At 38.3% G+C, this 11,833-nt stretch overlaps 1 long non-coding RNA gene across 1 annotated transcript; it reads right to left on the reverse strand.

Annotated features, from left to right (window-relative positions):
- Positions 1–872: 872 nt before the first annotated feature.
- LOC117667923 (uncharacterized) lies at positions 873–10,923 on the reverse strand. The gene is made up of 2 exons (XR_009622407.2): positions 10,342–10,923; positions 873–4,989 (listed from the first exon to the last, which is right to left on the reverse strand). It is a non-coding gene; the product is annotated as an uncharacterized LOC117667923 (long non-coding RNA).
- Between the last annotated feature and the right edge of the window lie 910 nt (positions 10,924–11,833).

Below are 11,833 nucleotides of genomic sequence, written 5' to 3' on the forward strand. Positions count from 1 at the left end.
CCTGTCCATGGGATTTTCTATATGGCAATAGACAGCATATTAAAAAGCAAAGACATCACCCTGCCAACGAAAGTGCATATAGTCAAGGCTATGGTTTTCCCAGTTGCAATATATGGTTGTGAAAGTTGGACCATAAGGAAGGCTGAGAGCCAAAGAATTGAGGCCTTTCAACTATGGTGCTGGAGAAGACTCCTGCGAGTCCCTTGGACTGCAAGGCAATCAAACCGGTCAGTCCTAGAGGAGATCAACCCTGACTGCTCTTTAGAAGGCCAGATCCTGAAGATGAAACTCAAATACTTTGGCCATCTAATGAGAAGGAAGGACTCACTGGAGAAGAGCCTAATGCTGGGAAAGATTGAGGGCAAAAGAAGAACGGGACGACAGAGAACAAGGTGGCTGGATGGAGTCACTGAAGCAGTAGGCGTGAACTTAAATGGACTCCGGGGGATGGTAGAGGACAGAAAGGCCTGGAGGAATGTTGTCCATGGTGGTTATGGGTCAGACATGACTTAGTAATTAACAACGACGACTATATAAATTGAAAAACTATTAAAATGGTCTTCCTTTTTGAAGCTGCTTCATGAAGCAACAGAGCCCTTGGTTTCTTAAAAATCCTTGTTTTTATATATTAAGTTTTGGAGGCTGGCTTATGTTAAAATTGAGCTGGTGGAGGAGTACTCAATTCTAAAATAAATAAAAATAAATTATATCTGTATTACAGATGGCTGTTTCATTAAAATCAAAAGGATTGTTTTTCTTTTCCCACTGACACACCATATTGTCAATAAATATCAATGCGTTCCTTGAGAGAATTTTGCGCTATTTGGAAATTGCTTCTGGATTTTGTGCTTGCAATGGAAAAAAAAAGAAACTTTGTTTTTGTTTTTGCTAATTAGATAGGTTTATTGTTATAGAAATGGCTACTATATAGGGTTGTGTAAAAGTAAAACATTGAAGTTGTAATGTTATCTTCTTACACCATTTTTTTCCTTTTCTCTCCCCCTCCTCCTAGTTTTCTATTATCTCAATAAAACCATCAAAATAATAGGTTTTGGAAATACATATTACATGTTCTTGGTGTTGTTTCCTTCTCAAAATAATCTCAATAACAATTATGAAATGACACTACAATCTCTAATAGGGAACAAGCAAAATCAATGGTGGATGTTGCCATTATTTTAATCAACATTTCAATTAAACAATCAGTATACATAAAATCCATTAAAAATGTCTTAGGCAAAAAAAATTAAAACATGTAATATACATAACTCACAATCTAAGATATAGGTGACTAAGATATACGTAATAATTTTACCATAATTATTTTCACTACTGTCAATAGCATTACAATTTTTGATATTTTTATTGAAAAAAGCAGTAGTCACGCTTTTTTCAATAAAAATATCAAAAATTGTAATGCTATTGACAGTAGTGAAAATAATTATGGTAAACCCTTAAAAATGCAAAAGCAACATTTTGCAAATGACATTATATTGTGGTACAAGAATCTTAAATTGGTAAAAGTATGAAGCCTCTTTCTTTTTATAAAACGAAGCTGGTATGCAAATTATCATTTCACAATGTAATAGAGCGTTTCTTAAATCTTTGCGTATGTGATACTATATATTTAAAATCAAAGAAATGCACACAAAGTATTACAGGGTCCCAGACTTACATCTGGAAGATAGGAAGTTGTTCAGAACAGGACAGATAGGGTGTCGAAGTCTGGATGCTCCCAAAATACCTTTAATGGAATCTAGTCCTACTTTTCTTGTTGAAGATCCAAACCATACTTTCCCACTATTTTGAGGCAGGAAATAAAGAAAAGCTGCAATATTATCCCTGAAATAGTTCTAACAAGTTTGAAAACAATAAAAAGTAAATTCCCAGCTATGCCACTATATGTAAGATGGCATACACTTGTGCCATACTTCCCTTCCCCTCATATTACCGTATTTTTCAGAGTATAAGACGCACCTTAGTTTTTGGGAAGGAAAATAAGAAAAAAGCTGTCTGGCAGGTGGATCTGCCTCCCAGAATACCCCCAATCAGCAGTCCCCAGAGGTGAATTTTAGCAACAGGTTCCTTGGTTGTGAGCTCTGTGCCTTGGTTTTTTTTTTTTTTGTTTTTTTTTTTTTTGCTTTTTTTTCCTGCCTCTGAAAGCCTCTGAAAAAGAGCTTCAGAAAAAAAGCCTCTGAAGCTCTGTTTGGAGGCTTTTTTTCTGAAGCTTTTTTTCTGATGCTTTTTTCGGCCTCTGAAACCTCTGTTTGAGAAGCTGGGCGGGGCTACATTCGGAATATAAGACGCACCCAGATTTTCACCGTCTTTTTTGGGAGAAAAAGTTGCATCTTATACTCCAAAAAATACAGTAAGTATGGGCAATAGCCATCAAAAGATTCCTTGCCCACAACTGGACAACAGGAGCTAACAAAATCATTTCTTACTAGCTTTGCAATGGATGTACTATTTAGCATCATTTGCATGGACATTACAGAAAGCTTTACAAACCTGATACAAGCTTTCAAGTATTTCTGTGAGATGCCATGAATTGTGGCCTTTCTCCTAGTTCAGAGATTGCCACTTATTTCTTAGAAACAATGGGTGGAAATTAACTAAGGAGAAAAGCAACCTAGAACTAAGGAAAAATTTCTTAACAGTGAGAACAATTTACCGATAGAACAGCTTTGCTTTCAGAAGTTGTGGATGCTCCATCACTGGAGGCTTTGAAGAAGAGACTGGACAGTCACTTCTCTCAAATTGTATAGGATCTCCTGTTTGAGCAGGGGAGTTGGACTAGATCAGTGGTCACCAACCGGTGGTCCTCGAGAAAATTTTGGTGGTCCGTGGCGCACCCGGGTGGAGGAGCTGCTCCGGGATGAGCAATGGCCAGTCCTGTGACTAGAGCTCTGGAATATGGGAAAGGCCAGGCAGCTCATGGTGGGGCTGTAAATCTCCACTCTAGAGGGAGGTTCGTGCAACTTGCAACTTTGCAGCGCAGCCCTCACTGGCCAGAATGAGGTAATGTTGCAAGGGGGGGTGCAGGCGGGCTGAAGCAATGGGTGGCAGCAACCCCGGGCTGTTTCTTCCCCCTGCTGTAGCTTCCTGTCAGCTGAACCCACCAGTGGCTGTCCCCACGCCTCACCCTCCCTTCCCAGTCACTCCTCGCCTGGCCTGAGAAGGGAAGGGCAAGGGATGGAGATTCGCTCCATATTCCAGAGCGGCAGCGAAGCTTCGTCTCTTGCTGAATCTCACGGCCGTTTTTTCCAGCCCTTTTGGTACTCCGCACACCTTGGTCTCTCAGGCAGACTCTTGACTTCCTCTCAGCCCCAAGACACTGGCTGGCCCATGAGATGAGAGAGAGAGAGAGAGAGAAAGAGAGGGGAGGAGAGAGAAAGAGATGAGAGAGAATGATAGAGAATGAGTGGGAGAGACAGAGAGAGAGGGAGAGAGAAAAAGATTGAGAGAGAAAGAGTGGGAGAGAGAGAGAAAGGTGAGAGAGAGAGATGGGGAAGAGAGAGAGAGAAGGAGAGAGGAGGGAGAGTGCCTGAAGGATTCCATCCCATCACTGGGAGTCCAGGCACTTCAGCAAGCGGCACGCTGGATTCGTATTAGTGGTCCACAGGATTTAAAATTATGAACTTGGTGGTCCTGAGGTCCAAATGGTTGGGGACCTCTGGATTAGATGATCTCCAAGGTCCCTTCCAACTCTGTTTTTCTGTAGTTCTGTAGTCCTTGACTCATCTCTAATCGTTGAAAGTCAAGCCATTAACATAGCTACTTCTGTTTTGAAGAAACAGCAGCTGTGGTGCCTACAGAGTTCAATTCCTCCTACTTAATTCTTCAATTTGCTTTAAAAAAAAAAAACCCAAGTATTTAAGAGCAAAGAGGAACATCCTTTTTTCTGGTAGCGGGTACAGATAATATTGAGGAAATTTAAAGGATTTTTCAAAAAATGGATAACACAAAAGAACTGTCCTCTTGTGAATTTGAACTAGAAACTCATAGAAATACTGGTTACAGCTGTTTGTATTTACTGCACCATGATACAAGTTGGTAAAGACGTTGTAAGGAAGATCGAATATTAGAAAAAAATGTACAAGCTCTTCTATAAAATGTGACCAAACGTGCAGGCAGTAACCTGAGGTTTCTGAACAACTTGGTATACCAATGTGCCATTTCTATATTGTACTTTGGTATTTTCTCGATGCCATCGTAAAGAACTACGGCCAAGTTCTTTCCTTTACCAAAGGTCAGAATAACTTCACAGCAAATTATTTGCAGTTTCATATTCTCCTGCACCAATTTTGGCTCTTTCATAAACTTGGTTCTAGCCAGGGAGAAGCAATCACACACTTCCTTGCTTTGAATTCCAAGGAATTTCAATTCATTCTCCACAATTTGGAGATTCTCTAAGCTAAGAGGTTCCCCCTCATCACCACGCCAGTTGAGGTAAATATATTTTGTTTTGATTATTCTCTCCCATATTTCATTTCCCTTTCCATCCAGAATGACTGCTTTGCACTCACTTCCCATATATTTAAGCTTCAGTTTGGTATTGTCACACCAACGTTCTTCCTCGTTGCCTTTTTGTAAGATGCTCTTATCTTCAAGTAAATGTTTCAGAATGTTGAAAAAAACTTCTTTGTTTTTTTTAGATGGAATGCTTGAATCGCAGGAATAGAAGGAATCATCAGATCCTGTTGATCCTAAAGAATCATCTCTGTCTTCTTCTAATTGGTTTAGATTCGAAAGTGAATCTGGGTCTTCTCTTGAAATTAGTGGAATGTGTTCTTTTGAAATGGACTTTTTATCAAAGTGCCATGAATAATTTATATAATCAAGAGATGAATAGCCCATGATCGTGGTGGATTTCTTCAACACCATGCTACACGTGGTACTGCAGCTCTTCTCCCCTTCCCTCAGTCTTTTTTTTGGGGCAAAAAAATCTGCCAATTTTTGAGCAGTTTTTATACAGCCAGTTTCCAAGACCTGGAAGTATAGGTACAAATTATCAATATATGAAATAAAATAGTTTCAGGATTCACATAGGAACATTTCTAACATTAAACATAAAAAAACCCAGCCTGACTGAATATTAGATCTATTTGATGTTTGGGATTTTTTTTTCTTTTTTGTACACAAATTTTTTTCTTTCTCTCTCTCTCTCTCTCTCTCTCTTTCATTATTAGCGTTGGGTGCAGTGGTGGGATTCAAGTAATTTAACAACAGGTTCTCTGCCCTAATGATTTCTTCCAACGATCAGTTTATCAAACTGCTCAGGAAGTTAACAACTGGTTCTCCCGAAGTGGTGCAAACTGGCTGAATCCCAGCACTGGTTGGGTGTCTGTTAATTTGTTTTTTTTTTCCTGTTTGGTATTTTACCATTGGTGATAAAAGAAAAATAAATATATAGAGTTTTCACACAGGGATATTGTATACGTTATTAGCAACATGGTGGCACATAACTTGTTTATTATGTGTTAGGATTCAAAAGTTTTTACTACGGGTTCTGTGGGCGTGGCATGGCTTGGTGGGTGTGGCAGGGGAAGGATACTGTAAAATCTCCATTCCCTCCCCAATCCAGGGGAAGGCTACTGCAAAATCCCCATTTCCTCCCAATCAGCTGGGACTTGGGAGGCAGAGAATAGATGGGGGCGGGGCCAGTCAGAGGCGGTATTTACCGGTTCTCCAAACTACTCAAACTTTCTGCTATCGGTTCTCCAGAACTGGTCAGAACCTGCTGAATACCACCTCTGATTTAAAGGCCTAATTTACACAACTGCTTTTCTACTTGTGTTAAAGCTAAAAGCAACATGAAGGATGGCAATGTCACTCAGATATTTAATAACCTTCTGTCCCATAGAATCATTTATGAATTGGAAGAGGAACATGACTGTTTACTAAGATTCTCTTCTAACATTGTTAAATGGTGATGGATTAGTACTCAGTGGATTAAAATGAACAACAAATGAACAAAGTAATTTTAAGATTTTGCAATCTGAAGTTCAGCCTTTCACCACCAGATGGAAATCCACATGGATCTCTCAGCTTCAAACTATAAGGAAGATGATGCTACTTTTACGTAACCCTGTTCAGAGTATCCAAGAGCAGCAGTATCTTGGGGTTGGGGGGGGGGAGTTATTCAAATCCAGTTAATCAAATCAAGATGGTGGCCATAACCACCAAACCCACCTTGTTGGCCTTTTATTATATCTGCCCATTAACTACTCTTGCCCAGATCCTTCTGTGTTCAATCACATTTGGCCAATAAAGTTTTGTATTGTGTTGTGTTGTTGGTGTTGGTGGTATTCTATTCTATTCTATTCTATTCTATTCTATTCTATTCTATTCTATTCTATTCTATTCTATTCTATTCTATTCTATTCTATTCTATCCTATCCTATTCATGTATGTCCACTGGGGAGGGACACATGACAAAACATGCTTGAGGAATGGAATGGAATGGAATGGAATGGAATGGAATGGAATGGAATGGAATGGAATGGAATGGAATGGAATAGAATAGAATAGAATAGAATAGAATAGAATAGAATAGAATAGAATAGAATAGAATAGAATAGAATAGAATAGAGCAGAGCTGGAAGGGACCTTAGAGGACTTCTAGTCCAACCCCTTGCTCAAGCAGGAGAACCTATACCATTTCAGACAGGTGACTGTCTAGTCTCTTCTTAAGAAGCTCCAGTGATGGAGCGGCCACGATTTCTGAAGGCAAACTGTTCCATTGGTTAATTTTCATCATGTTTATGCTGCATGTTTTTATCTGTTTGTATCAAATGTCTGGATGTAAACATGTAATGGGGACATTCGCATAGTGACATCACCACACGTGAAATCCATTGGGGGTGATCACTGTTTGCTGCAGATGCTGTGCATCTATGAACATTTCTGCACTAACCATTTATAATCCCATTCAGCTGTCTTTGTGGTACTACTTAACGAAAATATATTAGAAGATCAGAGCAGCAAAAATGCTGAAGATTCCAAAATGAAATTATGATGTCACTGTTATGAGTAGAATTTGTTATGAGTAGAATCAAGAGCCTTGGTGGTGCAGTGGACTAAAGTGCTGTTAAGTAGCACTTAGCTGCCAGCTGCCTGCAATTACTGCAAGTTCAAATCTCACCAGGCTCAAGGTTGACTCAGCCTTTCATCCTTTCGAGGTAGGTAAAATGAGGACCTGGATTGTGGGGGCAATAAGCTAACTTTGTATAAAAAAGAACACCGCATTTGGGGGGGGGCAAAAGCCCTACTAAGCAGGTATATACAAAAGTATGAAGGCTATTGCTTAACTCATTACAAGCCACCCTGAGTCTCTGGAGAAGGGCGGCAAATAAATAAATAAATAAATAAATAAATAAATAAATAAATAAATAAATAAATAAATAAATAAATAAATAAATGGATGGATGGATGGATGGATGGATGGATGGATGGTACAAGGAGGATAACTGAAAAGGTGTATAACTTTATCCTTTAACGAATTATACCACCTCAGTAACCAGGGGTGAAATCCAGCAGGTTCTGACAGGTTCTGGAGAACTGGTAGCGGAAATTTTGAGCAGTTCAGAGAACTGGTAGTGGGAATTTTGAGTAGTTCGGAGAACTGGTAAATACCACCTTTGGCTGGCCCCAGAAAGGGAAGGGAATGGGGATTTTGCAGTATCCTTCTCCTGCCACCTCCATCAAGCCACACCATGGCCACCAAGCCACGCCCACAGAACCGGTAGTAAAAAAAATTGGATTTCACCACTGCTCAGTAACAGATGGATAGCCCTATAAATTGCTACTGTGGGAATTTTCCAGATTAAGGAGAAAAAATGAAATATTCCAACCATAATAAACACAGGAAGGAACTGTAGCTGCTCAACAAATTCTGACGTCAATAAAAATAGCCTTCTCAATATAGCATCCACAATGCTTCCAAACAGACAACCTTATGCTACAAGTTTAAAAATCAAATGGGTCTATTCCAACTTTCCATCCTAAATAGATTTTATTCTGATGGGAAACATAAACCTGAAAAAGTGAATGGAAAATGCAGGTGTGTTTCAAATTCCGGACCTGCGCACCTTCCGCCGCGAGCTAAAGACGCTTTTATTTCAACAAGCTGGCCTCGCCTAAATCTTCTCCCTTCTCCCTTTTAAGTGTAAATTTGAAATTTTTACTGTATTTTAAAATATGGGTATTTTAAATTATGGGTATTAATTCAGCCAAATTTATTTAATTCATTTTATTCGATTTTAAATTTTGTATATCTATGTGTTTTATTTCATGGCTGTGCACCGCCCTGAGTCCTTCGGGAGTAGGGCGGTATAGAAATTCAATAAAAACTAAACTAAAACTAAAATGGGGGACCACATGATCTAGAATGAACTGTAAAATTATTTGAAATAGAACAATTGGCCAATAAAACTTTTTATCTAAAAACACATTTTCCCTGTTTTGAAAAATATGAATGTAATGTCACAAATACTCCCATTTCCTTATATAGCAAACTAGGGAGAAAAGTACACCATTTTATAGCTGTTTTCACAAAATGGCTGCTGTTTCCTCTTCTGGAAATATCTGAAAAAAGTATTTTTCCCCCTTGAATGCAATCAGGTTTGATTGTTTCCTACCAGTCCGAGGAAACTTTTAATCAACTCTTAGTTCTATTTTATATTTATTTTCCCAACAAAATGAAGCAAAGCAGCCGCTTTTATCTTTATTATCTAAGGTCTATGGAATTGTTGTGAGGGCTCAGATGCATTTGTATACATAAACTTAGGTCAGTGCTTCCCTTTGCATAATAATACTTTTCCTCAAAAAAAACCCCTCAAAACTATTACTCAAAGCCTCTTTAAAACATTGAAATCAGGTTGAGAAGGGAGGCTGATGGGGGAAAATCATGAAAAAGTTCATGTCAAAAGACATCCCACTGCTCAGCTGGGACATCACTGGAGAAAGAAACTATGCCTTCCTTGTGAAATGCATTTGTTCCTTTTTCCACACATGCCAATTTTTATTCTTTTATCAAATGATCAAAACATCCGCAGAGCTTTTTTGTTTGTTTGTTTGTTTGTTTCTTAACGTTGTTCTTTTAAGTTATAGGCTTTCTGTTAGCAAGTCTCACCGGCAATGTTGTCCATTTCCACAGACTCCCCATGAGCCATTTTTAAAGCTGATGATTATAAATCTGCCCTTACCACAACAACCCTCCCAAAAATGCTAGCTCTTAAGATCTGCTAGACATCTTCACGATTCAAGCTAGCTAACAACTTGATTTGCTATGAATGTTTTCTAAGGGTCATGAACAGGGTTATTTTCTTTGCATTTTTTGAGGGACATGTTGGCCCCTTTTCTTTCAAAAATGAAACATGGGGTAGTTCCAAATGAATGTTGTTGTTTTTTTTAATAGGAAATTAACCCAGCTCACTTATACATGCTTACAGTAGCGTTTGAAAAAGTCTCACTCTGAGCAATTCTGGACACGAACACCAAAATACATTATCTATTGCTTCTCTTTTCCCGAACATAATTATGGAAATAGGCACTTAAAAATAAATAAATAAAATAAACAAAGCAGACAAATGATCGATGAGTGCAAGCCATGGTATAGCTCACAGAACAGGAACTGACTTTTTAAAATAAATCTTATTGAAAGTTTTAAAGAGAACTGGTATTTTGAAAGCTGAGAAACATCAGACAAATATTTAAATATCAGAGAAATTTGCATTTCAAAAGACTTAAATGCAATGTGAGATGCTTTTTTAAAAAATATTGGGGAGATTTAACAGTTAACTGATGAAAGAAACATGCAAAGCTTTGTATGTCATTTAGCATTGCAAATTATTTTTAAGCTTTTATAATATATAGTACAGAACTGACAAAAGCAAAATGTACAAGCGTAAGACCCAAAATGCATTTAACCCGTAAAGGCTGTTCTTAGGGTGCAAATCTTTTCTTTTATTCTCCTATTTTCCAAAACCTCTCCCCCTGCATTTCTCCCCCACAACACACAAACCTGATCAGTTGGAATAGATGCACAATGGTTTTGCACTAACACATCAACATTGTCTATTAATCCAGAAGTGCAGCTTTTACCTAAAAAAATCAGAATTATTAGTCATCTGACTGCTCCTTTTGTGGCGATGGAGAGGGAGATCATTCAATAAGAGGCTTTCCCTCAACATATTTCAACAGTTCTCATTGGCAGAGCTCCTTTCCAATTTCATTTAGAGACTGGGTTGTCATATTATACTTTAATATGGAGGATTAGGAAGGATTTAGGAAGGTCTTCTCTGCTCCCTGGTCCAAACCAACATCAGTTTACCCACTTACCTGATAAGAGAGACTGTTGATTTGATATTTCGAGAATAAGAATAACTTGCGGTTCTTCTTTCCAGAAAGAGTAGTGTCATATGAAGAGTTTCTGTTTCTAAACTAGTCATTAGGAGGAGCTACATCATGTCCTGCTGATTTCCTATAACCCCAGAGACTGAGGCATAGAAGCAACATTAGCACAGCATTTCTGAAAAATATCACACATGTCACACCTCAAAGAAAAATGTTGATTTGATTGCTTGTTTATTTAACTAGTGGGAAGGGAAATCAAAAAGGGGTGTTTGTTTGAAAGAAAAACACATGAGGAAAGCTGAAGGAAGAGAGAGAAACAACTTTTCCTGAATGATTAACTTTTGGATGTTTATGAACTGCAATTGCTTAACGCATTGTAAGCCGCCCTGAGTCTCCGGAGAAGGGCGGCATATAAATCAAATTAAAAAAAAAATAAAATCTTATTTTATGCAAAATATTAGATTGATTTTTTTTTCTTACATATTTCCTTATCAGTAGTAGGACGCAGGGCCGATCTGCACTTTTGCTTAACTCAGTATGTTGTTATTTATTGCTGTGAGCCGCCCTGAGTCCTTGTGGAGAAGGGCGGCATATAAATCTAATAATAAATAAATAAATAAATAAATAAATAAATAAATAAATAAATAAATAAATAAATAAATTCACTGTTGTCTGAGCACGGAATGGCTGACAGCCTCCTTCTACATTGCAGATGTACTCTTGTTTTTCCATCTTTGATCCAAAAATGGCTGCTTTCCAACAGCAACTGTTTTAAGCCTGCCATAATTAGTGGTCTCCAGAGCTCTTCTCAGTTGAAGCTCCAGCTGATTGCAGTGCCTTCCCCTCCCCTTCCCCTCAATGAACTGGTCACTATCTTGTACAACTTTAGAATAACAGAGTTGGAAGGGACCTTGGAGGTCTTCTAGTCCAACCCCCTGCTTAGGTAGGAAACCCTACACCACTTCAGACAAATGGTTATGCAACCTCTTCTTAAAAACGTCCAGTGTTGGAGCATTCATAACTTCTGGAGGCAAGTTGTTCCACTGATTAATTGTTCTAACTGACAGGAAATTTCTCCTTAGTTCTAGGTTGCTTCTCTCCTTGATTAGTTTCCACCCATTGCTTCTTGTCCTGCCTTCAAGTGCTTTGGAGTCTGTCAGATATTAAACTGCTGTGACGTCCTTCACTATTCAACAGCCACCATTTTTTTTAGTTGATCAACATTGGCTTAATGCCATTGACTATATCAGCACTTTGTGCCCTCCCTTTTTATTTTGTTTTGTCATCTTTAAAATGTTCATTCTATCTATTCTTCCAAATTTTCAGTGGACCTAAAGAGGAGTTTAAACAAAAAAAGATTTATCAGTGTTCTCATTGCTTTGATTGGTGCAACAACACAGCAATGATGGTACCCCAAGGGAAAGAAAAACATTGTCTCTCTGTATGAGATAAGGATGGGTAGGATAGATGCAGAAAG

The sequence above is a fragment of the Pantherophis guttatus genome, chromosome 2, assembly GCF_059756535.1.
Source record: "Pantherophis guttatus breed Tessera chromosome 2, ASM5975653v1, whole genome shotgun sequence".
NCBI lineage: Eukaryota > Metazoa > Chordata > Lepidosauria > Squamata > Colubridae > Pantherophis > Pantherophis guttatus.